This window comes from Vigna unguiculata, chromosome 5 (assembly GCF_037176805.1).
Source record: "Vigna unguiculata cultivar grain cowpea cultivar isolate G323 ecotype 2 chromosome 5, ASM3717680v1, whole genome shotgun sequence".
Taxonomy (NCBI): Eukaryota; Viridiplantae; Streptophyta; class Magnoliopsida; order Fabales; family Fabaceae; genus Vigna; species Vigna unguiculata.
The window spans coordinates 16,572,693-16,584,578 of NC_140796.1; the positions used below are offsets into that span (position 1 = coordinate 16,572,693).

General features: G+C 38.5%; 1 non-coding gene and 1 pseudogene across 1 annotated transcript; one reads left to right on the forward strand and one right to left on the reverse strand.

Moving 5' to 3' along the window:
• Positions 1-2,294: 2,294 nt before the first annotated feature.
• Positions 2,295-7,701, forward strand: LOC146886151 (uncharacterized; annotated as a pseudogene).
• Positions 2,837-2,943, reverse strand: LOC114186425 (small nucleolar RNA R71). The gene has a single exon (XR_003605082.1). It is a non-coding gene; the product is annotated as a small nucleolar RNA R71 (small nucleolar RNA).
• Positions 7,702-11,886: the final 4,185 nt, after the last annotated feature.

Below are 11,886 nucleotides of genomic sequence, written 5' to 3' on the forward strand. Positions count from 1 at the left end.
AGATAGTATAATATCTACTCTTAATATAGTAATATCATGTATAACCAAAATTACCCAAATGACCCTACTTAAATGGTTGACATGTGTCAAAATTTTCCCATTTTTCCCATGCTTCACTAATCAACACGTGTCCAAACATGGGATTTTTAAGTAATTTGGTTTTATGTAGATAGATGGCGCGAACACTGTGTTGAGAGGGGGAGCCTACTCAATCTAATGGAGATGATTTTGATGATGTCCAAAGTCATACAAACACCTTGTATCACTGTTTTAGGCTTAGTTCTGAACTTATCATTTGTATAGGTGTTGTATATCTAGGATTACATGTAAGCCAAGCTTGAACTGTATAGATTAGCTGTCAAACTCTTGAATATATCAAATGTAGAACTTGTTAATGGATTGATATTTAACTAATGGATTATCAGAAGGCACTTCACTGATGCAGCGAAAATTGACCCACGATAATCGATTAGGTAAATTCATTAATCCACTAATCTCAACAACAAAACTCTGATTTAAAAACAGAATTGAAATCTGATTGAAAAGAATGCATCATTGAATCAAGAAGAGATTTTTCTGAGATTGAGATTTGCAGAGTTCTTGCGCTTTCTTGGGAGATCATTCAATTGGACATTCAAGAAGATTGATGGTGGATTCAATCTTGGAGGGTCAAGCTTGGCTTTAGGATTGAGTGTCACATATGCACATCCATTAGGTGTATTCGTTCCTTGCTCTCTTTTGAATTGTATTTATGTTCATTGTTGATTCACTGTGTGAGTGAAGGTCTAGGTGCAATTGTGTGGAGGCATTGCATCTAGGGGGAGTTCTTGATTTGTAGGCATACTTCGGTACCAAAATTGTTATTAAAGTATGGCGAAATTTTTTGATATGGTTAAGGATATTAATGGAAATAGGGAGACCCTAAAACTTAGAGTTAGAATCAATGATCTTTAGGAGGTCGAAAATAGGGATGGAGGTAAACATATTGAAATGAAGAAAATAGGGAAGAAATGCTGTCAAGGTCACTCAATTTTAAGCATGCTCGCTTAAGCTAAAACCACTGTCGCCATTTTCGCTCAAGCGACACAGGAGCTCGCTTAAGCGAGCTCTTGTGCAGTGGAGACCCTCCCTTGCCGCCATACTCGCCCAAGCGAGTTCAGATGCTACCAATCTCGCCTAAGCGAGATCCTTTCTTCAGCTTGAAGTACTCTTGCTCGCCTAAGCGAGATGTTGGCTTCAGCACATCTCGCCCAAGCGAGAGGTTTTCTTTGGGATGAAGGATGCTGTCTCGCTCAAGCGAGACTTAGGTAGCTTGAGCGAGACTTAGTGGGTATATATTCTCAGTGCATCAGAAAGTGAAATCAGCTTGGAATTTTGGGAGAAGAACGCATCCGTGCTGCAAAGTTGCTACTAGGAGCATCACACAGATCATAATTCTTCTTCTTTTTCTTAGTTCTTTGGATTTGATGGCTACCATGAGTGGCTAATCTTCTCCTTTGGGATTGAATGTAATCTACTCGAACTTGGATGTAATCTGGTGATATTTATATATAGCATTTCTGTTTTACTCAGTATTGGTATGATTGTTCTGCTCTTAATGCTTACTTCTATCTGATCAATAGATGTTTTGATTTTGATTTTTAGATCTGACTGGAAAGTATTTCTGAAAATCTGATTTGAACAATGATACTTGATATACTGTGATGCTAGGAATAGATCTCAATATATCAATTGCTTTTAACACTCGACCGTAATGCTGGATAGTTTGTTGAATATGTGAGGAATCAATATTCAGGGAACTAATCTTATGAATTTTATACGCGAGGGATCGGTATAAATGATTTTTGAGTGTGCATCAATATTGGTATTTTCATATGTTATATATTATACTCATCCAGATTATAGACAAGGGAGATAGATGAAATTCAATCCCAGTTTCTTTTACTGAATTTTTAACTAATTTTCTGTTTTATTGTATTTTATTTTTGCAATTTAGTTTAACTGCCGATGATCCATCGAATTAAAATTTTTGCATATATATGCTGATTGAGATAATTATTAATTTTCACTGAATCCGTTCCTTGTGGGTTCGACACTCCTACTTTAAATCATTATACTACAGTTGACTTTTGGTACGCTTGCCAAGAGACCAACAAGTATTTTTGGTGCCGTTGTCGGGGAACGGTGTTTTTGAAATTTTTAGTTATATCATCCAGCTTTGTGTATATTTTTCTTTATTAGATAGCTTATTAAATTTTTCCTTTGTACTAATCCTTGCTTGAGCTGTTTGATTTATGCTCTTAAGAGGTCAGGTTCCTAAAGATCAATTAGCATTTGACCGGAGATAGAAAAGACAACTAGAAGGAATAGAGGCAAAAGCAAAAAGAAGCAAGGAAAGACAAGGGAAGAATCTTCCTGTACTTCCATCACACCTCAATCAGAAAACATGGAGAATCAAAGACCAGCTCCAGCCAGGAAGACACTTGGAGACTATGCTATGCAACAAGGGCCGAGATATTTTTCTAGCATAGCAATACCATCCACCACCAAAACTTTGGAGATGAAGCCAGCTTTCCTCAGCTTGATCAGTTCTCATCAATTCACTGGAATGGATAATGAAGATCCATACACTCATCTCTCTACATTCTATGAATTGATAGGAACCATGGGCTTTCAAGAAGGAGATCTTGAGCATGTATACATGCGTTTGTTTCCTTTTTCTTTGGCAGGCAAAGCAAAGGAATGGCTTAAGTCACATCCAAATCAGAGTTTGAACAATTGGAAGGATGTTGAGGAGAAATTCTTGAACAGATTCTTTCCACCATCTCGCTACATCAAAGCCAAAGCTGATATTTCAACATTTAGGCAAGGACCAGATGAGCCATTCTGTGAAGCTTGGGAGCGGTTTAATTCCTTATTGAGGAAATGCCCAAATCACGGATTTGAGGATATTGCTCAGCTGAACATATTCTGTAATGGTCTGAGGCCTGACACCAAGATGATATTAGATGCAGCAGCAGGTGGAACAATGATGAGTGTAGATGCGGAGCAAGCAACAAGAATCATTGAGGCATTAGCATCCATAGATCATCAAGCTCAGCATAATAGGCAAACTGTTCAGAGGAAGGGAGTGCTTGATCTTAGTACTACAGATGCGATCTTAGCTCAGAATAAAATTCTGACTCAACAGATTGAGGCACTGACGAAGCAGATGTCTAAATTGCCAGAGCAGTTGCAAGTTGTGCAAACTTCTCCCAGTCACCAACCCATGAGATGTGACTTTTGTGGAGGAGATCATCCAAATGGTCATTGTTCTTATCAGAGTAGCTCACAAGGAGAAGTTTAATATGTGAGCAACCAAGGAAGACCAGGAAATTTCTCCAACAATAACAACTTTTCACAGGGGTGGAGAAACAATCCAAATCAGAATTTTGGATGGAAGCAAGAAGTTGGTCCTTCAAACAGACAACCTCCATATCAACAACAACAACAACATTATCCTTCGGTGCATGACAGAACATCTAAATTGGAGAAAAGTTTATGCAAGCTTCCTTGACCAATCAGAAAAATACAGAAGCTTCAATCAGAAATCTCAAAACACAGGTTGGACAGTTGGCGAAACAATTATCAGATCAGCAGACAGGTCAATTTTCAGCCAACACACAGACTAATCCCAAGGAGCATTGTAAATCTATTACCACTAGAAGTGGTAAAGTTGTGGGAAGAGGGATTGGAGACAACCTAGGTGTAGAGGAGGAGGTGTTGGAGCAAAAAGAGAGAGAAAATGAAAAAAATGAGTGTGAGGGAGAGGAAGAACAAAATAAAAGAGAGTTTGTAAATAAAAGAGAAGAAAAGGAAGAAAAAAATAAAAGTGAGGAGAAAAAGAGGGAGAAGGGTGAGAAACAAGTGCCTCAGTTGAAGAGCCTACCATACCCTCAAAATCCCTCCAAAAAAGACAAGGAAAGGCAGTTTGCAAGATTCATGGACATTTTCAAGCGACTGCAGATTAACATCCCTTTTGTAGAGGCTATGGAGCAGATGCCGACATATGCAAAATTCATGAAAGAGCTCCTAACAAAAAAGAGAAGATTCTCTGAAGAAACAATGGAGCTTGAAGTAGGGTGTAGTGCTATAATTCAGAAATCATTACCTCATAAATCCAAGGACCTTGGGAGCTTCACTATTCCAGTTACAATTGGGACATTACTAGTGGGAAAAGCATTGCTTGATCTGGGCGCCAGTATAAATTTGATGCCTTTGTCTATGCTAAGGAGAATATGAGATCTGGAAGTAAGGCCTACACGGATGAAATTACAGCTAGTTGACAGATCCATGAAGTATCCCTATGGTGTGGCAAAGGATGTCTTGGTTAAGGTTGACAAATTCATGTTCCCAGTTGATTTTGTAGTAATGGATATTAAGGAAGACACTGAAGTTCCTCTAATACTGGGAAGACCTTTCATGAAGACGGCCAAGGTCATTATTGACGTTGATGATGGAAAATTGAAAGTCAGGGTGCAAGATGATGAAGTCAACTTTAATGTATTTGAAGCAATGCAACACCCGAAGGATAAACAACAATGCTCCAGGATGGATGTGATAGATGAAATTTTTCTGTCATCCAGGAAGCAATTGACAAAGGCAAACCCATTAGAAAAAGCTTTGATTGGTGCTTGTGATGATCTGGAGGAAGATGAAGAAAAGAAAGTTGATGAATACCTAACATATCTGACTTCAGCAAAAGAAATTGCATCAAATGATATACAACTTGAGAAATTGCAGCAAGAAAATAGAACTGAAAGTCAGAAGCTGGAGCTAAAGGTATTACCTCCTCATTTAAAATATGTTTTTCTTGCAGATGGAGGTAACAAACCAGTGGTGATCAGTAGTACTTTAATGGCTTCTGAAGAGGAAAAGTTGATTTCAGTTCTTAAGGCCAACGAGGGTGCAATAGGTTGGACTTTATCTGATCTTAAAGGAATTAGTCCATCCTACTGTATGCACAAAATTCATATGGAGCAAGACTACAAGCCTGGAGCACAACCTCAGAATTGAATCCAACCATGAAAGAGGTGGTCAAGAAAGAAGTAATGAAGTTACTTGATGCAGGTATGATCTATCCAATTTTCGACAGTGCCTCGGTCAGCCCGGTCCAGGTAGTTCCAAAAAAAGGAGGTATGATTGTTATTTGTAATGATAAAAATGAATTAATTCCTACTAGAACAGTCACAGGTTGGAGAATGTGTATAGATTATAGAAAATTAAATCAGGCCACTAGGAAAGATCATTTTCCTTTGCCTTTCATGGATCAATTGCTAGAAAGGTTAGCAGGGCAAACATTCTATTGTTTTCTGGATGGATATTCTGGTTATAATCAAATTGCAGTGGATCCAGAAGACCAAGAAAAAAACTACTTTTACTTGTCCCTTTGGTGTGTTTGGTTACAGGAAAATGTCGTTTGGATTGTGTAACGCACCAGAAACCTTTCAATGATGCATGCTTGCAATTTTCTCTGATTTGGTGGAAAAATGCATAAAAGTCTTTATGGATGACTTCTCTGTATTTGGTGCTTCATTTGATCAATGCCTGGAAAACTTAAACATTGTATTGAAGCGGTGTGTTGATACCAATCTGGTTTTGAATTGGGAAAAATGCCATTTTATGGTAACTGAAGGTGTGGTGCTGGGCCACAAAATCTCTGCTAAAGGTATTGAAGTCGACAAAGCTAAAGTGGAGATCATTGAAAAGCTGCCACCACCCAAAAATGTGAAGGGTATCAGGAGTTTTCTAGGCCATGCTGGGTTCTACAGACGATTCATCAAAGATTTCTCCAGAATTGCCAAACCACTCAGCAATCTGCTTAACAAGGATACACCTTTTAATTTTGATGTTGAATGTTTGCATGCATTTGAATTGTTAAAATAGAAATTGGTTTCAGCTCCTGTGATAATTGCTCCTGATTGGAATTTAGGCTTTGAGTTAATGTGTGATGCAAGTGACTATGCCATAGGAGCAGTTTTAGGACAGAGAAAATCCAAAGTTTTCCATGCTATACACCATGCTAGCAAAGTCCTTAATGAAGCTCAAATTAATTATGCAACAACTGAAAAGGAATTGTTAGCTATAGTTTATGCATTGGAAAAATTTAGAGCATATTTGATTGGTTCATTTGTCACTGTATATACTGATCATGCTGCAATTAAATATTTGTTAACCAAATCTGATTCAAAACCAAGACTAATTAGATGGATCTTATTGTTGCAGGAATTTGATTTGGTTATCAAGGACAAAAAGGGAAGTGAAAACTTTGTAGCTGATCATTTGTCTAGATTGATGAATACTGAGGTGACCAACACTCAATCAGAGGTGCGGGAGGAGTTTCCTGATGAAAAATTGATGATGGTGCAAGAAAGGCCATGGTTTGCTGACATGGCCAATTTCAAAGCTGCAGGGGTCATACCTGAAGATTTTAATTGGCACCAGAAGAGGAAATTCCTGAGAGATGCACACCAATATGTGTGGGATGATCCTCATTTGTTCAAAATCGGAGCTGATCAACTGTTGAGAAGGTGTGTATCCAATGATGAGGCAAAGAGCATTATGTGGCACTATCATAGTTCCCCATATGGAGGGCATTTTAATGGAGAGAGGACAGCTGCAAAAGTCCTCCAATCTGGATTTTATTGGCCCACCTTATTCAAAGACGCACACAAATATGTGCAACACTGCAATAGCTGTCAGAGAATAGGGGGAATGTCAAAAAGACATGAAATGCCACTGAATATCATTTTAGAGGTTGAGGCCTTTGATTGTTGGGGAATCGACTTTGTGGGACCACTGCCATCTTCTTTCTCAAATGAATACATTTTGGTGGCAGTTGATTATGTGACAAAGTGGGTTGAAGCAGTAGCAGCTCCTAAGGCCGATGCCAAAACTGTAATCAAATTTCTCAAGCGGAACATCTTTTGCAGGTTTGGTACTCCAAGAGTGTTGATTAGTGATGGTGGTTCACACTTTTGCAATGCTCAACTTCAGAAATGTTTGGAACATTATGGAGTGCGGCATAAAATTGCATCACCTTATCATCCACATACCAATGGACAAGCAGAGGTGTCAAACAGGGAAATCAAGGGTATTCTAGAGAAGACAGTGGCATCTTCAAGAAAAGATTGGTCAATGAAGTTGGATGACGCACTCTGGGCCTACAGAACTGCTTATAAATCTCCCACAGGTTTATCCCCATTCCAGCTGATATATGGTAAATCATGTCACTTACTAGTTGAACTGGAACACAAGGCATTTTGGGCCTTGAAATTTTTGAATTTTGATCCAAAGACAGCAGGAGAAAAAAGAAAATTACAGCTGCAAGAATTGGAAGAAATGAGACTCAGCGCTTATGAGTCCTCTGAGCTTTACAAGGAAAAGACGAAAGCTTATCATGACAAGAAAATTCTCAAAAGAGAATTTTGTCCTGACCAATCAGTGTTATTGTTCAACTCCAGGTTGAGGCTATTCCCTGGAAAGCTAAAATAAAAATTGTCAGGACCATTTTTTGTCAAAAATGTGAGACCTTATGGAGCCATTGAACTAGAGGATCCTGAATCTAAAAGGAGCTAGGTTGTAAACGGGCAAAGGTTGAAGGCCTATCTTGGTGGTGAGATTGATAGGCTCGCCACAATCATTCAACTTGATGAACCTTAAATGAAACAGACGTCAGGCTCGTGACGTTAAACAAGCGCTTCCTGGGAGGCAACCCAGTGTTTTAATTATATTCTTGCACTTCAATTTTATCTTTTCTGATTAAATGTGTTTGTGTATGTAATTATGTGTTTGTGTTTATAGCTCTATGTTTGTGTGTAAAAAGGTGAATTTTAGCATCCAATCATCTCAATAAGGCAAACCATGCAATTTTGGTTGTTTTCAAACAAAACTGGTATTTTAAGCATGGGAATGAGTTTTAGTGCCAGAATTGAGATCATCAAATGCTAAAAATTGCCTTGTTTTGGCCAAATTGTGAAATTTGAGTTTGATAGCTTGATTTTTAGTTTGTTGATATGAAACCTTTTGGAATGATAGAGAATTGATTGAAATATGGTTTGGTATGTGTTTCTGAGTTGTTTGAACTCAAAGGATCATGAATTGAGTGTGTGAAAGTTGAACCAAAAATTGAAAAGTGGCAAAATCAGGGTGTTCCAAAACTGCACGAAATCTCGCCCAAGCTAAACATGTCTCGCCTGGGCGAGATATGCAGAACCTGAGCCAAACAATTTTGCTGATATACTCGCTTAAGCGAGTAGTGGCTCGCTTGGGCGAGAATGCCCTATACCAGGGGTGTTTTGGGCGACACAGTCTCGCCTGCGCGAGACTTTTTAATTTTTCTCTGACGCTCATCTCGCTTAAGCGAGATGTGGTCGCTTAAGCGAGACATCGTGCTTAAGAGAGGGACAGAGGCAGAACTCGTTCACTTTTCTTTCCCTAAACTCTCGCCCACAACTCTCGCCCAGAACTCTCCTTTCCACTCTTTAGGCGCGCCTCCATTCACTCATTTCTCTGCATTTTAACTCATAATTTTCTTCCTCCCTTTGCTAATTTCACTTCAAGGTAAGTTCTTCTTCCTCATTCTCTTTATTTTCACCAAGCATAGTCACGGTTTTGTATGCTCCAAACCCTAGGAGAGTGTCCATGTTCTGTTTGCTGCATTTTGTGTTATATTGTGAGTTTTAATATGAATTGATGCTGTAGCTGAATAATGTGGGTTGTTTATGCACGAATTGGTTCAAAAATTTCATATTTTAAGAGTGCATTCAAGCTGTTTGACAAAATGTGTGACTTAATTTTGTCTTGGTTGGTCATTTAAGTTGTGAAAGCTGACTTGGCATGCTTTTGGTGGGTTAATTTTCATCCTTGCACATCCATGGCTAGAACAAAGACAACATCTAGACTTCCCACTACTGAACCCAGCAAAGGGAAGAGGAGAAGACGTGCAAGTAGCTCTTCTCCTAAAAGGCCAATAAGCAACCGTTTTAGGGACCCCGAAAGAGAAGAACGGTATGAGAAGATAAAGAACTGGGTCTTTATCAAAGAAAGAAAGGTGGTCCTACTTCCGGATGAATATGATCCATTCTTGAATGGCCTTATCATAAGGAATTGGATGAAGTTGGCTGACCCGCTTCCCAAATTTGATCCAGAGATTGTGAGAGAGTTCTATGCAAATGCTTATTCTGAGGACAATCCTGGTGAAAAGAGATCTAAAGTTAGGGGGAGGTGGGTAAATTATGATCGAGCAGCCATCAGTGAATTCCTTGGAAATCCACTACCTCTAGAACCAAGACAACGCTGTGACTTCACAAGAAAAAGGAGGAGTCATGAACCTTATGATGAAAATGAAGTGGCACTCCTTATATGCGCTGCCAACCGATCTTATCAAGTCGGACCCACTAGAAATCCTCTCAGAATTCTAAGAGGGGATATGAAAACCTTAGCCCAAGTCTGGACCACATTCTTACTTGCAAACATAGTGCCCATTGGCCACGTGTCAGACTTGAACGTCCCTAGATGTCATCTCCTTTATTGTATAATGAGGGAGGATCTCACTGTTGACGTCGCCACAATTATCTCTGAAGAAATCCACAAATTTGTGAGATACGAAGTCAACACTAGGAATGACAAGGCAAAAGGTGCTTTGGGTTTTCCGGCTTTGATCACAGCTCTTTGCCAAGAACAAGGGGTGGAGGTAGAACTAACTGAAAAGATACGACCTTCAATTACCAAGAGATTCATTGAACACTTTTGTACCCACCCATAGGACTTGGAGCAGCTAGAAGAGCCCCAGCTGGACCAACAAGCTAAAGACCAACCAGCAATGGAAGAACAACAAACAGGGCCCACACAGCAACCTTAGCTCAACATGAATAATGAATTGCTTGAGTAGATGAGATATCTGAGGTTGCAGATGGAACACACTCACCAGCAAAATGCTTCCATTCATAGAGGATAACTCCACCTTCAGGAGTACCTCTATCAGAATGTCCGCGGACCATACCCAGGCATGACTCCACCAGAATTCTTCACTTATCTACAGTGGCCTAGGGACAGTCCTATTTTCCAAGGGGGAAGTGGACCTGCTGCAGGTAAGGGACCATCAGGAGCTGCTGACACAGATGGAGCAGACATTGAGGATGAGATTGATTTTGGAGGAGACTGATCCACAGCACCATTCCACCCTTCAAAACTCTATAAATACGATTTCATTGTTCTTTTTCTTTTAGTATTTTACAGTATTTATGTAATTACTACTATTTTGCTTTAGTTGTTTTGGCTAGAATGCTATATTATCTAGTTAATTAACTGTTTAACTTTAGTTTTTGGCTTAGTATTTTGTGCATAATACTTAGAGATAGCTAAAATTTTTTGGGAATCATTTTGAAAATCTTTCTTGAGGAAATTGGTTAAAGAGAAATCTGATTTCAGTAAGTATCCTGAGTCTAGAACAACTGAGTGAACTGAACACAGAGGTGAAAAAGGAAAATTTTGGTTGAATTCATAATTAAACAGGATTAGGATATTAGTGTTGCATAGTTAGTCAAGATAATCAGTTGTAACAACAAGTGAGATACCAAGGAAATAAACCAGAAAACCCAGTGAGTGTGTGAATCCTTAAACAGTTTGAGTGTTTCCACTATTTGTTGACAAATTGATATTGCTTGAGTTTTCATTTGATAACATCACATTTGAAGCATGGAAATGATTAAGGCAATTTTGTTGAATTTATAACTCAGTGTCAAATAGCCAACCTGTAAACAATCATCCTTTGTTGATAGCCCATTTGAGCCTAATTGTTTGAATTATGCACCTTAACCTTAACTTGAATTATTATCACTTCCCTTTGCACACTTAGGGATAGAGAGCATAGGTGCATTTTTCAACTGTAAGGGTAATTGGTTGGTAGAATTGAACTTAAGGAAGAAAAGGCCTGATTATCATAATTCACTCTTTAGTATTATGTAGGAATGTATATATTTACACAAAAAAAAAGGGAAAGAAAAGAACAAAAAGAGATAAGAGTGAATTATGAATGAAAAAGAAACTTGGTGTATTAAGGTCTGAATTGTGAGGAATGGAGAGTAGAATTGGGTTTGAATTGTAGTTATGCTCTCTTTTCTAAGTTGTGCTTTTGGTAATCTTGAAAAACCATTATTCTTGAAAGCCTAGCCTCATTACAACCTTGAAAAGACCTTAAGATCCATGTTGATTGTGTGTTTGTGGTTGGATTGAAAATGACTAGCAATTTTGATTTGTCGAAATTCAGTGGAAAATGAGAGAGACACATGCTTGTGAGATTTAAGAGAGAATTTCCTTGGTTAGCATCACTTGTTCTTACAATTAGTTTTCCTGAAAAATTGGCTGCACTCTTATCCTAGTGTTGTTTGATAATTGGATTCACCATTTGCTTCTGATTTTGAATCTGTGGTTGGGAATGCAAAAGTTGTCTGGGTTGGAACTGTGAAAATGATTTCTCAATAACCAATTTCATAATTAGAGTTTTGATTGTTTGTTACATCATATTACTTTGCTTGAGGACAAGCAAGATGCTAGGTTGGGGGGAGTTGATAAGTGCCAAAAATGAGTAATTTTCATATGAAATGAGGGCACTTATGTTCTTAATTTGTATTTATATCATGATTAATTCTCCCTAAATCTAGAACAGAATGAGCTTCCAAGTTTTTGTTGAAAAAAAGTCACTTGATCCCTGTTTTGGTAAATTTCAGGTACAATAGAGTAGAGAAAGGAAAGAACTTAGGAGGACCAAAGGAGAAAGCAAGAAAAGAAGAAAATAGGGAAGAAATGCTGTCAAGGTCGCTCAATTTTAAGCATGCTCGCAAAGAT